At 33.1% G+C, this 12,042-nt stretch overlaps 1 non-coding gene across 1 annotated transcript; it reads right to left on the reverse strand.

Moving 5' to 3' along the window:
- Positions 1-1,076: 1,076 nt before the first annotated feature.
- LOC126025271 (U6 spliceosomal RNA) lies at positions 1,077-1,180 on the reverse strand. Its single transcript, XR_007501303.1, has one exon. It is a non-coding gene; the product is annotated as a U6 spliceosomal RNA (small nuclear RNA).
- Between the last annotated feature and the right edge of the window lie 10,862 nt (positions 1,181-12,042).

A 12,042-nucleotide genomic window follows, 5' to 3' on the forward strand; every position in this document is an offset into this window, starting at 1 on the left:
AATCAAAGCAGCAATTTTATGAAAAGATTAAGATAGGATAGAGTTATTTCTTTTTTTTTTAATTTTTATTGTGGCCAAAGTGAATTACAAATCCTTCACACACATGTGGTGGATAGGGCATGAATAAAGCTGATAGTTCCTGAAGCCTGCTTGTGAATGAGATTTCTACCTGGACCCAGATAACAGCCGGCTGAAGGGGGTTGTAGAGCCACATGGCCTGGGATGGCAGAGAAAAGTTCCCTCCATCACCATCCACCACTATCCAAGCCCATCCTAAGGACTGTAACACTTCAGATAGATACATAGGTAGCAAGGAAGGCATTCAGGTTTCTTCCTTAATAGGGCATTATCTTTTTGTTGTTGTTGTTGTTGTATAGATTCTATTTATCAGACTGAATAAGTTTTCTCTCTGTTGATTAATTATTGGTTTTATCATGAACAACCAATTTGTAAAGTACTTTTGCCTCTCTGAGATGAACATATATATTTTTTTGGTTATCTTTATATAGTTGATCAGATTAATACCTGTTGAATGTTAAACTACCTTGTGTTTGCAGAGTAAATCCCTCATGGTAATAATTTTTCCAACTTTCAAATGCTAATGTATTGATTTGTCTGTATTATTTTTACATCTTTGTACAGATTTTATAAAGATAGGTCTTTTGGACCAAGTTCACTTTGTTAGTTTCGATTTTTTTAAATATATGTTAATATCTTATTACTTTTCCCATATATATATATATATATATATATAAATATATATATATATATATTGGCTTTTGGGTCACACGCAGTACTCAGGGCTCACTCCTGGCTCTATGCTCAGAAATCGCTCCTGGCAGACTGAGGGGACCATTTGGGATGCTGGGATTTGAACTCCTAACCTTCTGCGTGCAAGGCAATTGCCTGATCTCCATGCTTCTCTCCAGCCCCACTTTTTCCATATTCTTAATGCCAGACTTTTCTTGTTGTACCATCAGCGAAAACAACACAATCACAAGAGAGTTATTTAGATTATGGCTTTAATGTTTGTTTCAAGAGGAGACTTACAAATGGAATTTCTGGTATTAATAATTCTAACTTTTTTTTGCTTCACGAATTTGCGTGTCATCCTTGCACAGGGGCCATCCTAATCTCTGTATCATTCCAATTTTAGTATATGTGCTGCTGAAGCAATCACAATTCTAAATTATTTTAAGTTTTATTCTTTCAATAGATTAACCAGTCTAGGTCTTAAATATTCCAGGTTAATTGGAACTTAATTTATGTGCCTCATATGAAGGTTAAATTTTATTCTATTTTTTTAATCTCTACCCAGAATAAATTGATGAGACTGACCCTGGTTCAATCTTCTAAATACTCTTGATTGTAACTTAAAGACCTGATTTGACACAGAGATAAATTTTGATAGCTACATGGCCTTCTGTTTTATTCTGTGTAAAAACAGATTAACTTAAATATTTAACAATTCAGAGATTTCATATAGCTGTCAAGCAACTGGCCTTTCTGGCATCCTTGCCTATCAGCATCTGCTCTGAAGTGCTTGCTTTTCCCACTTTAGATGGGTCTTCATTTGCTTGTTCCACAGAAACTCTGCCTTTTTGGTTATGGCTGTCCTCTGGAGCCTAGTTTATGTTGATGGCTTCTTAAAACTTGTAGGTAAGTTTTATTGGAAATAGAAACATTTCTTTTAAGTTTTATCTAAATAGGAAGTAATAAAAATAATGTACATATATGCTCACATACCAGAAATGAGTGGAAGCATTTTTTCCTAAAATTGCTTTGCATGCATTTGAGCTAGTCACCTATGAATACTTAGTAATCCAACCCCCAGCTTTGGCATATACCTTTGTGTTTATTGGGTGTTTTCTTTGAATGAAACCTCAAATTTCTTTGGTTTACTCCTGGCTCTATGCTCAGGGATCACTTGCGGTAGTCCTCTGGACACTGTATTTGTGGGATTAAACTTAGGTTAGTCACATGCAAGGCAAGTTCCTTGTTTGCTGTACTATCTTATTAGCTTCACAAAGACCTTTACTTCATTAAAGTGGATGAAAGCACCAGAAGAAAGCTGTTATGAAGCACTAGAATAGCATAATCTCCTTTCTTACTCGTAAGCAGTTCTCTGTCAGTCAGTTAAAGAGAAAAATGGCTCCATAGACTCTAGAGTTTATTATAGATGGCATTACAGTATATATTTCCATTTTAATGAAGTCCAAGGAGATGGCCAGGATTTCTGACCCTATCTGGATGAGTTTTCTTTCTTGTATCTTAATTTGAGTGATCTGACAGGTATCAGTGAGGTAGCAGCCTGCCTTGCTGCCAGTGTTTTCTAATATGTCGTAAGTAGCTGCTTGCTTTTGAGGGAGGTGCTGTGAAATCTGTTCATAGCTAGCATCTCTCTATATATGTTATTATTTTCATTTTGAAAACTATTATTATTCAACATGTATATTTACTGTAACTATTAAAATCATTTACTTTGTGTATAGCTTTGTATAAAGTCATATAAAAGTAGTTTAAATTGTCTCCTTGCTTTTATTTACTCCTTAAGATTGGCTATATTGTAGAACTTACAAATTCTTTATATGAACTCAACATTTAATTTTATCCTTGTCATAATTTCAAATACTTTGCCTAGGAAATGAGTTATTGCAGAGAAAAACATCATTAGGAACAAAATGTTACTGTATAGTTACAGCAATACAAAATCCCCTTAACAATGCTAAATATATTATTAATATATATTATTTTAGGTAATTTAAACTTTTTATTTTAATGGTGCTTGGAATTACTGTCATGTGGCATAAAAATAATTAGTTTTTATAGGAGTTCCTAAAATGTTGAGATTTATTGGTTTATTTTTCCTAATACAGTATTTTTATACCTAATTTAAAAGTCAATATGTTCGGTATAATTTTCTCAGTAAACAAAGTTTGGCATATAATAAGCTTTTTTATACTTTTAGATGGCATATAACTCAAATATTTTCTGTACAGATGACTTATATGAAGTTTTTTATTCTGTCAATATAATTTGATTGTGTCTGTTACCTGGTCTGGTCTCTTTGGTTAAAACAAACGACTGACATTCTGTTAATAATTTTTGTTTTAAAATCACTTGGAATATATTATAAATAAATATTATATTCTTATCTTAAGATATCATTTGAAAGAGAAAGGAGAGTTTCCATCTTGGAAATTATATTATAATCCTCTTTCTAAAATAAGTTATAAAATATTAGTATTTAAAATTGAAATGCATATTGAGCCTAAAATAGTTTTTTTCCTAGAGAGTGTTAATACTTATAGCAGATGTAGGAGCGTGAAAGAAGACAAAAGTTAATAAACCATTGATGGGCCCGGAGAGATAGCACAGTGGCGTTTGCCTTGCAAGCAGCTGATCCAGGACCAAAGGTGGTTGGTTCGAATCCCGGTGTCCCATATGGTCCCCCGTGCCTGCCAGGAGCTGTTTCTGAGCAGACAGCCAGGAGTAACCCCTGAGCACCGCCGGGTGTGACCCAAAAACCAAAAAAAATAAATAAATAAAAAATAAAAAAAATAAACCATTGACATTTATTAATAAAAGTTTTAAAAAGGCAGAACTTTTTAGTTTTTCTAGTTACTTGGTGATATATATAAGATTTTGTTTTTAATAATTATTGAAACCTATTCTTTGGTTGTGTATAATCTGTGTTTACACAAGTTTCATTATGTCAGAACAGTTTTATTTGTGAGCTTCTTGGGTGTTCTATCCTGATTTTTCTTTGATTTATTTTGTTTTGTTTTGAGGCTATACCTGACTGTGCTCAGGCTTTGCACTCAGGAATTATTCCTGGGAGGCACTAGGGGACCATATGGAATGCAGGCAATCATATCCAGGTAGGCTGCATGTAAAGCAACTACCCTACCTGAGCACTATCTCTCTGGCCCAGATTTTCAGAGTTAATATGGGTGACATATGTCTGTCTGCTACTGCTACTCTCCAGGTAAGCGCTCTGCGCTTCACTTCACTAGGTGTCTGCATATCTGGAAGCCTGGTGCAGAAAATTTCAGCTCACTCCATTTCTAGTTCTCACACTGTCTGCTTTCTTCAGAATACTTACCATATTTTCATGGAACAAGAATGAGATTGCTCCTTGACCTGAAATTCGGGGAAAGATGAAAAGCTGACTTCCTTTTGTAGAATCCTTAGCAAGGCCCTGTACATCTTAATGCTATTGGATTCATGACAGATAATAGTTTATCACTGACATTCACTTCTCTTTCAATGATTTCTAGACTGAATATTTAATTAGTAGGACAGTCATGCTTTCTGTCTATTCCTGAGGCTAGTAGTGTTTGGAACAGGCCCTTTATAGCGATTTGCTTTTCGAGAGAGGAATCTTGTGGTTGTAAAAAGATGAGGACTTGGGCCATGGGATAAGACTGGGGTTAGGATTGTGCCTTTCCTGGAAGGCCTGTACCCTACCTTGGTTTGATCTTGGGGACCATACAGCCTCTGCAGCTATATGTAGTAGTCTGGGACGCTCCTTAGATTTACTAGGTATACTTTGGAGGTCCCTCAGCACCTCCATAGAGTTCATGTGGTTCCTAGCACCATAAAGCCTTACCATTGAACTTCCAGATGGGTTCCTAGGAGCCTAGATAATGATTTAGAAGCCCCCAGAACACAAAAACAAAAATGATACCAGAACTATACCGAATTTATCCTGTTTTTCCTTGACATATTTTTTTATTCTTAGCATAGTTTTCTTAACAGCTTTTAAATATCTATACATTTCAAAGGTCACAAATGCACTTTTAATCCCTCAGTAATATTTTATATTTTATTAGTGTTTTATACTTTAACTGTGTTGTGTAAATGTTCTCTATTTTATTTAGCATGCAGCAAACACTTTTGGAACTTTCTATGACTTCTTTTGCTTCAAAATTCTGGATAGTGTCTTAGGTGATATAATTGTTTATTTTAAGCAATGATAAATACTGAATACAATTGAGTACAATATTTGATGACTTTGTGTTTTAGATTTTGAGTCCATATATTATGGAAATCTGTTGTCATAGTGAATCTAAATGAGTATGATACTTGACTTTCATGTATAATCCTTATTTATTTTGTTTGTTTCTTTGTTTTGGTCACATCTGGCGGCACTCAGAAGTTACTCCTAGCTCTGCATTCAGAAATTACTCACAACAGGAACGGGAGACTATTTGGGATGCCAGGATCAAACCCAGGTCGGCTGTGTACAAGGAAAACACCTTACCTGCTGTGCTATTGCTTAGCCTATGTATAATTTTTCTTAAGACATTGAACTGTCAGTAATGTTCTAAAATTAAGAGTATAATCATATGGCTTGATTTAATGACTTTAGAAATAAATAATCATTTTTAAAATTTTTTTAAAGATTTTTCAAAATTAATCTTGCAAGTAACAGATATCTACATTCCACTGACGTAGACTAAGTAGCACAAGAGAGATAAATCAGCTCTTCATGCTAAAAATCTTTTAAGTGTTTTTTTGAATACTCAGTATGCAGATAATAAAGATACTCAAATAAATAATATTTTCTCCACTTGCATTGGTATTTATGTAGTACTGTATATACAGGCATCATTTGGGTGATAGGTCATCTTAAAATTGAAAAATGAAGGGCTGGAGGGAAAACAGAGGGTAGGGTGCTTGTCTTGCTTGCAGCTGACACAGATTTGATATCTAGCATTCTATATGGTCTCCCAGCACTGCCAGGAGTAACCCCTGTGTACAAGGCAAGAAATAATCTGCGATCATTGCAATTTGTGGCCTATAAAACTAAAATCACAGCAACAACAGTAAGAAATTAAAAAAAAAATGGGGCCGGAGAGATAGCATTGAGGTAAAGTGTTTGCTTTGCATGCAGAAGGTCGGTGGTTCGAATCCCGGCATCCCATATGGTCCCTGAGCCTGCCAGGAGCGATTTTTGAGCATAGAGCAAGGAATAACCCCTGAGCGCAGCTGGGTGTGACCCCCCAAAAAACAAACAACAACAACAACAACAAAAGAAATTAAAAAATGAGTGTGTAAACTTGAAAGTGCCTCATATTTACCCAATTTAATACACTATCATGTAAAGAATTATATGCTTACTTAAAACAAAATGCCAAATATGTTTAATAATGAGTATTGATGAATTGATGATTGGGAATTTTTCTTGTTAAAATGCATTCAGAAAGAAATAAGCAAAATTCCCTAGGAGGGTCTTAAGCACCTAATCTGAAGTTCATATTAGCAATTTGTTCCATGTAGCTTTGATATTTTGTTGCTGGTGTGCTACATATGTCTTAATGCTGTCTTGCTTTTTAATTTTTTTGTCATGCATTATTTTGAGTGTTTTATATTTTTCAGATGATTGAAATTTAATAAAAATATAATTTCCTATGAGGACACATCAAGTCAAATTTAAATGTCATCAACGAGTCTTATTGAAAGAGTCACACTCATTGACAGCATGTTGTCTCTCATTACATTTACACAACAATCATATATGGATATATTGATAACAAAGAGCCCAGAATGCTTAAATGTTTACTCGGATTCTGTAACAAACATTTGTGAATCTCTTGCCCTAAAGTGCATAATGTCTGTAGAATTCATTGTTTCTAGTGCTTCTAGGATGGCAGTAATGATATTCCATTTTTGGAAGAACAGAAAACTGCTAAAGTCTCTTTCAGTGTCATTTGAATCTTATGAGATCTCTGAATTTGCTTCTGAATTATTGGGTCACATTATCATATACATCACCATCCATCATCATAGAGGCTATATCCTTCCTGTTTGCAAAGTAACGTCACAAGAACTTGTTTTCTTTGCAATACCAACACATATAATATCATTATATTTTAATTTTATTATATTCAGCCTCACAAATTCAATATTTTTGAAATTATTTTGTCAGCTCTCATCTATGCAAAATGGAATCACTTGGTGAGTTTTATTTAATATTTTTTATTATTAAAATTAAAAAAAATTAATTTTTGTTATATCTTTTCAGTTGTTTTCTTATTTTTCTATCATGTTTTCATCTAATTTGTGTTCGTAGGTAGGTTCACTTCGATGAATAATTATATGTGGCAATTTCATCTTTCTGCTTGTGCAGATTCATTTTAAGAGCATGTTTTATACTAGCCCAATTTAGACTTAAGTCTATTACATATCACTTATGATTTAGATCTTGCTAATTTGGACTCTGTACAGTTGGAATAAGAACACCAACCTTGTGTGTCTAAGTTTAGTAAGTATATATACACATGCATCTCCCCATTCAGTCTTGCATTTAAAAACATTTATCTAGTTGAGTAGGTGTATGTATCACTTCAGTTTTATTGGAGAAGATTCCTTGCAGTATTTCACCTTGAAATAAATTTGCATTTATACTACATTTACAACTTAGTCTTTTCAGAAAATACACAACTATTGTAATTTTGATACTAACTCTTAATAAATGCTACCAGAAAAGTAGGTTCTCAGCATACTAAATTGACTTGCTAGGTAACTGTATATGTATGAATTTATCATTATAGCTTCATAGCTAATAAACCTAGGCTTAACAAACTGAAGTCTGGTGAAAATATGGTCAATGCAACTCAAATATTTATAATGGGTAATAAGAGAATACAATTATTTTACTAATAACCTTCTTGGTGTGGAATGTTATAAATTACTATTTGCATTTTCAAGTGAAGATGTTAGAAATGTTTGTGTTTATAAGTTACTTCAAATGATTTATCTAATTAGATGATATATAGTTACCATGATTTCATACCACCTTAAGATATCTCTGAGGAGTTTAAAGATCTAGTTTATTAACAGTTTAGAAAATCTTAATTTTACGATTTAAGAAACTTCTATATTTTTTATTTAGACATGTATTGTGCTGATTCTAGTTGTTGTCTGTGAAAGGTTAACTACTTTAGGCCAGAGAAATAGTTCAATGTGTAAGGTTCTTAACTTGCTTGTAGCCAACTTAGGTTTGAACCCCCTCTACCACTTAGGGTCCCCTTAATATTTTCATAAGTGATTGTTGAGTACAAACCAGGAATAAGCCTTGAGCAGCACCAGGTTGGTTCACTTGGGAAGTAAAGACAATCAAATAGATTACCAACATGATTGAGAGATAAGAGTCTTGAAAAATGCAGTTTAAAATTTTAACTGTGTTTGTGTGTATTTGTAAGAATGTGTACCTGTTAATTAGGTGTCCTGACATGCCACATAGAAAATTTAATGGCTAATATATTAACCAAATAATCATGTTCATTTTATTTTAATGTTTCTTTTTCTGAGTGATTTCTCAAAAATCATGAGAAAATGACCTTACATAGATGAAACAGTAACATTTTAATTCTTTAAAAATATGTATTTGATAATGGAGATTATCAACTCAGTCAGGATACATCTCTTGTAGTGTTTTGGTGACACAGTATTTCTTTATACATTTTGGTATTTAAATCATTTTATAATAATAAACTATATGTAGAACTTCTTCCACATAAAAGAAATATAATTTATTCTATAATTTTCATAATATATCATTAGGCTTCTAAAATTAAATTCATTTTTGTTTATTTAAAATTAAGTATGTTTTATAACCACAGTTTATTAATATATTATATTCATCTTAAATATTTCTATTATTTCACATAGTAATACAAGTAGTAAATGTTTACAGCTTGTCTTTGATCGTTTTTAGTTCTTCACTAAAAGCATAACCATTTATATATGTTTTATCACTTTTTTTGAGATGTGAAAATAAGGATGTTCAGACAGCTGCCACATAAAAATAATCCATATATTCCCACACTGTGAATATTGTAAATTGTTAAACACAGTAAGTTATGTAACATGAATGAATTACTTATTAAATGTTGGGTGTCAGTATGACCCAGTAGTTTCTATTTAATTATATTTTTTTCAGCTGAACATAAACTAGCAATGTCAGAACTGATGATAAAGGAGATAAATCTTATTGTTTCAGTTATGGTTTTATTGTTGAATAAAACAATGATGAAGGACATTTGTTTGGAAGAGATTCGGATAGTAATTACTAGTTTTTATTTTACATAAAATAAATCCAAGCTTAGAAATTGCATGTATTTTAAATTGCTATTAAATTTGACTTTTAAGACTCCCTACTTGAGAAATTTTAGTTCAATCTTCTTTGACAGCCCCTAGGTATTATAATATTGCATTTGACAGAAAGTACTGTTTCAGATTATTAAATGTAAAGTATGGTAGAAAAGAACTGCATTTATGACAACATGAAATTGCAGGTACATAATTGTGTTTAAAATTACCATCCTTAAGAAGGAAAAGATACAATTCTTAGAGAGAAAAAAGGAACCTTGGAAAATCTGTTCTTACAGAGAAACTTCTGGCTTACAATCATGACTATTTTGTGGATAGTAGTTTGTGTGTGTGTGTGTGTGTGCACGTGCGTGCGCGAATTACACCTGCTTTTGATGAGTAGACATGGACATCAAAAAGCTAGGCCAACTCTGACACCACTGAATCACTCAGCCATGTACAAATAAATGTCATCCTCCTTCACATTCAATACTCTTGAGATTTATGGTAGGAATGAGTTTTTCCTCCGAACCTCCCATTTTCTTTTCAGTGCAAAGACAATTAGATACTCTGATAGGTGTACTATTAAAGATGTATAAAGGTTATTCTTATTAATGCATGTATAAAGGGTATATAAACATGTATTAAAGGTATATCTATTAAAGATAGTGCATCTATATGCTACCATCATGACTGATGTTACAATGAAGTGGTTGAAATGGCAGTTTTCTTTCTGGTGCCATTTATGCTCGTAGTGAAAGCTGAAAAGCTGTTAGAATGTCTGCTCACCTTGGTTTGAAAAAATGAGACGGATATTTTCAAATGCCAATGGTGTTAATGACAACCTGGTACATGGTGGAAATTGGACCTAGAAAGTCAGTCTTCAACAGTAAAGATAAAGAACAGAAACTTAAAAAACTTGCATATGTTAAAGGATAAGAATAAAATATAAGTCATTGAATTCAATATACAGACTAGTTTCCTAAGCTGAGTTTGAATCATAAATGTGCAAAAGAAATTATTGTAGAGAAAGAAAAAAATTAAAGCACAACTAGGAAGAAAGTGACCATATGAATTTTTGAATGGGTTATGTAGAGTTGGAGATGAATCTCCCTGTGACAAAAGTTATTCTATGTTTCATGTGAACATTTTGCTCAGAACCAAATCATATTGGGGGGATTTAGAAGTTCAAAGGATGCAAAGGATAATTAAATGCTTACAAAAGCAACCATCACAAGAAATAAACAGTCACACTTAATTTTCTTATGAAACACTCAGGTGATTTAAAGCTAATCCAAATTATCAGCACTTGTCATAACCCCTAAACTTGTTGACTGGGATGGAAATAACGGATCTTTACTCAAAACACTGATATAGGAATTAGGAAACCGTGAATGGACTATCTGCTTGTGATCAAGTGGTTCAAGCCAGAATACCAATAAAGATCTATTTTGTGCAGGGTACCCACAATTTTCTCATTTATACAGGAATGGGAGATATGGGGCTAAATAAAAGTCACAGTTAAATGGACCCATGTTAATGATGACATTATACCCAGCACAGAGTCTGGGAGACAAATGAAAACATGCTGGTGAAACATTCTAACCAATCTAGAATTATTGTGGATATGAATACATTTATAGCACTTTGATACATTTTTCTTTCACCTTGTTATTATGAGACATACATCATAACTAAAGTTTTGGGGAGACTTTAGGACAGAGTTGTTAATAAGGAAATGACACAGAGTCTGAGGAATACTTAGATAGGTCATCAGAACTCCTGCATTAAGACACTTGAAACAAATTTCAAACAGCCTGTGGGAAATAATAGGTTAAGAACTTCCTTGGATAGTAGACTGAATTAGATTAATATAAGATTATTTCTTGAAATAGTAAATATAAGCCCTTGGTAGAGAGGAACAGTGTATATTTTTCTTAAGTCTGTTTAAGAAAACATTGAAGCCTGAAAACTGATTATGCCACTAGACAACACATAATTTATTAGTTACATATAAAGAGGTGAATGTTGTAAATAATCTTTGTTTACTGAGTTACAATGCAGTTATTTAATCATACTATATTTACTTTTCAGTTTATTATCTTTTCCAGGTAAAACTTTTATTTTAATATTTATATTTATGATTTTAAGGAAATTTTTAAAAATGCTTTTCTTATACAAATACTAGACTTTTTCTTTTAAAATGTATTATGTAGTCCTAAAATATGATGGTATGCACTGTCATCTTCACTTTTACTTTACATCAAGAAGTATATGTTTAATATCAACGAAGGGCAAACTTAAAAATTTAATCATTTATTGATGTGCAATGACTAATATAGCATAACTATTATCTAAGCTAAACATAGTAAATGTCATGTAATTTTTGGGGGGCCACACCCTGTGATGTTCAGGGGTTACTTCTAGCTATGCCCTGGCTATGCACTCAGAAATCGCTCCTGGCGTGCGGGAACATATGGGATGCTGGAGGATCAAACAGTGGTCCGTCCTAGGTCAGACATATGCAAGGCAAATGCCTTACTGCTGCACCCCACTCCGGCCCCAGTGTCATGTATTTTTAATATTATATTTCATATTCTCTAAGTATAGATATATAGGCAATATGGCTGTTTTGGGGGGGCTTGGTTTTTGGGTCAAACTGGTGGCACACAGGGGTTATTCCTCTGCACTCAGAAATCACTCCTGGCATCACAAGAACCATATGGAATGCCTGGATTTGAGCCACCGTCCCTCCTGGATTGGATATGTGCAAGGCAAATGCTTTACCTCTATGCTATTGCTCAGGCCCCCAATAGGGCATTTTGTGAGCATGGGAATCATAAACATTTCCCTCAGAAAATAACAAATATTAGAGTTTCAATTTTCTCTAAATCTAGCTACCTTTAAAGGATAAACATACATATACTTATAAAAAGAGAAAAT

This window comes from Suncus etruscus, chromosome 12 (assembly GCF_024139225.1).
Source record: "Suncus etruscus isolate mSunEtr1 chromosome 12, mSunEtr1.pri.cur, whole genome shotgun sequence".
In the NCBI taxonomy this organism is placed as follows: Eukaryota; Metazoa; Chordata; class Mammalia; order Eulipotyphla; family Soricidae; genus Suncus; species Suncus etruscus.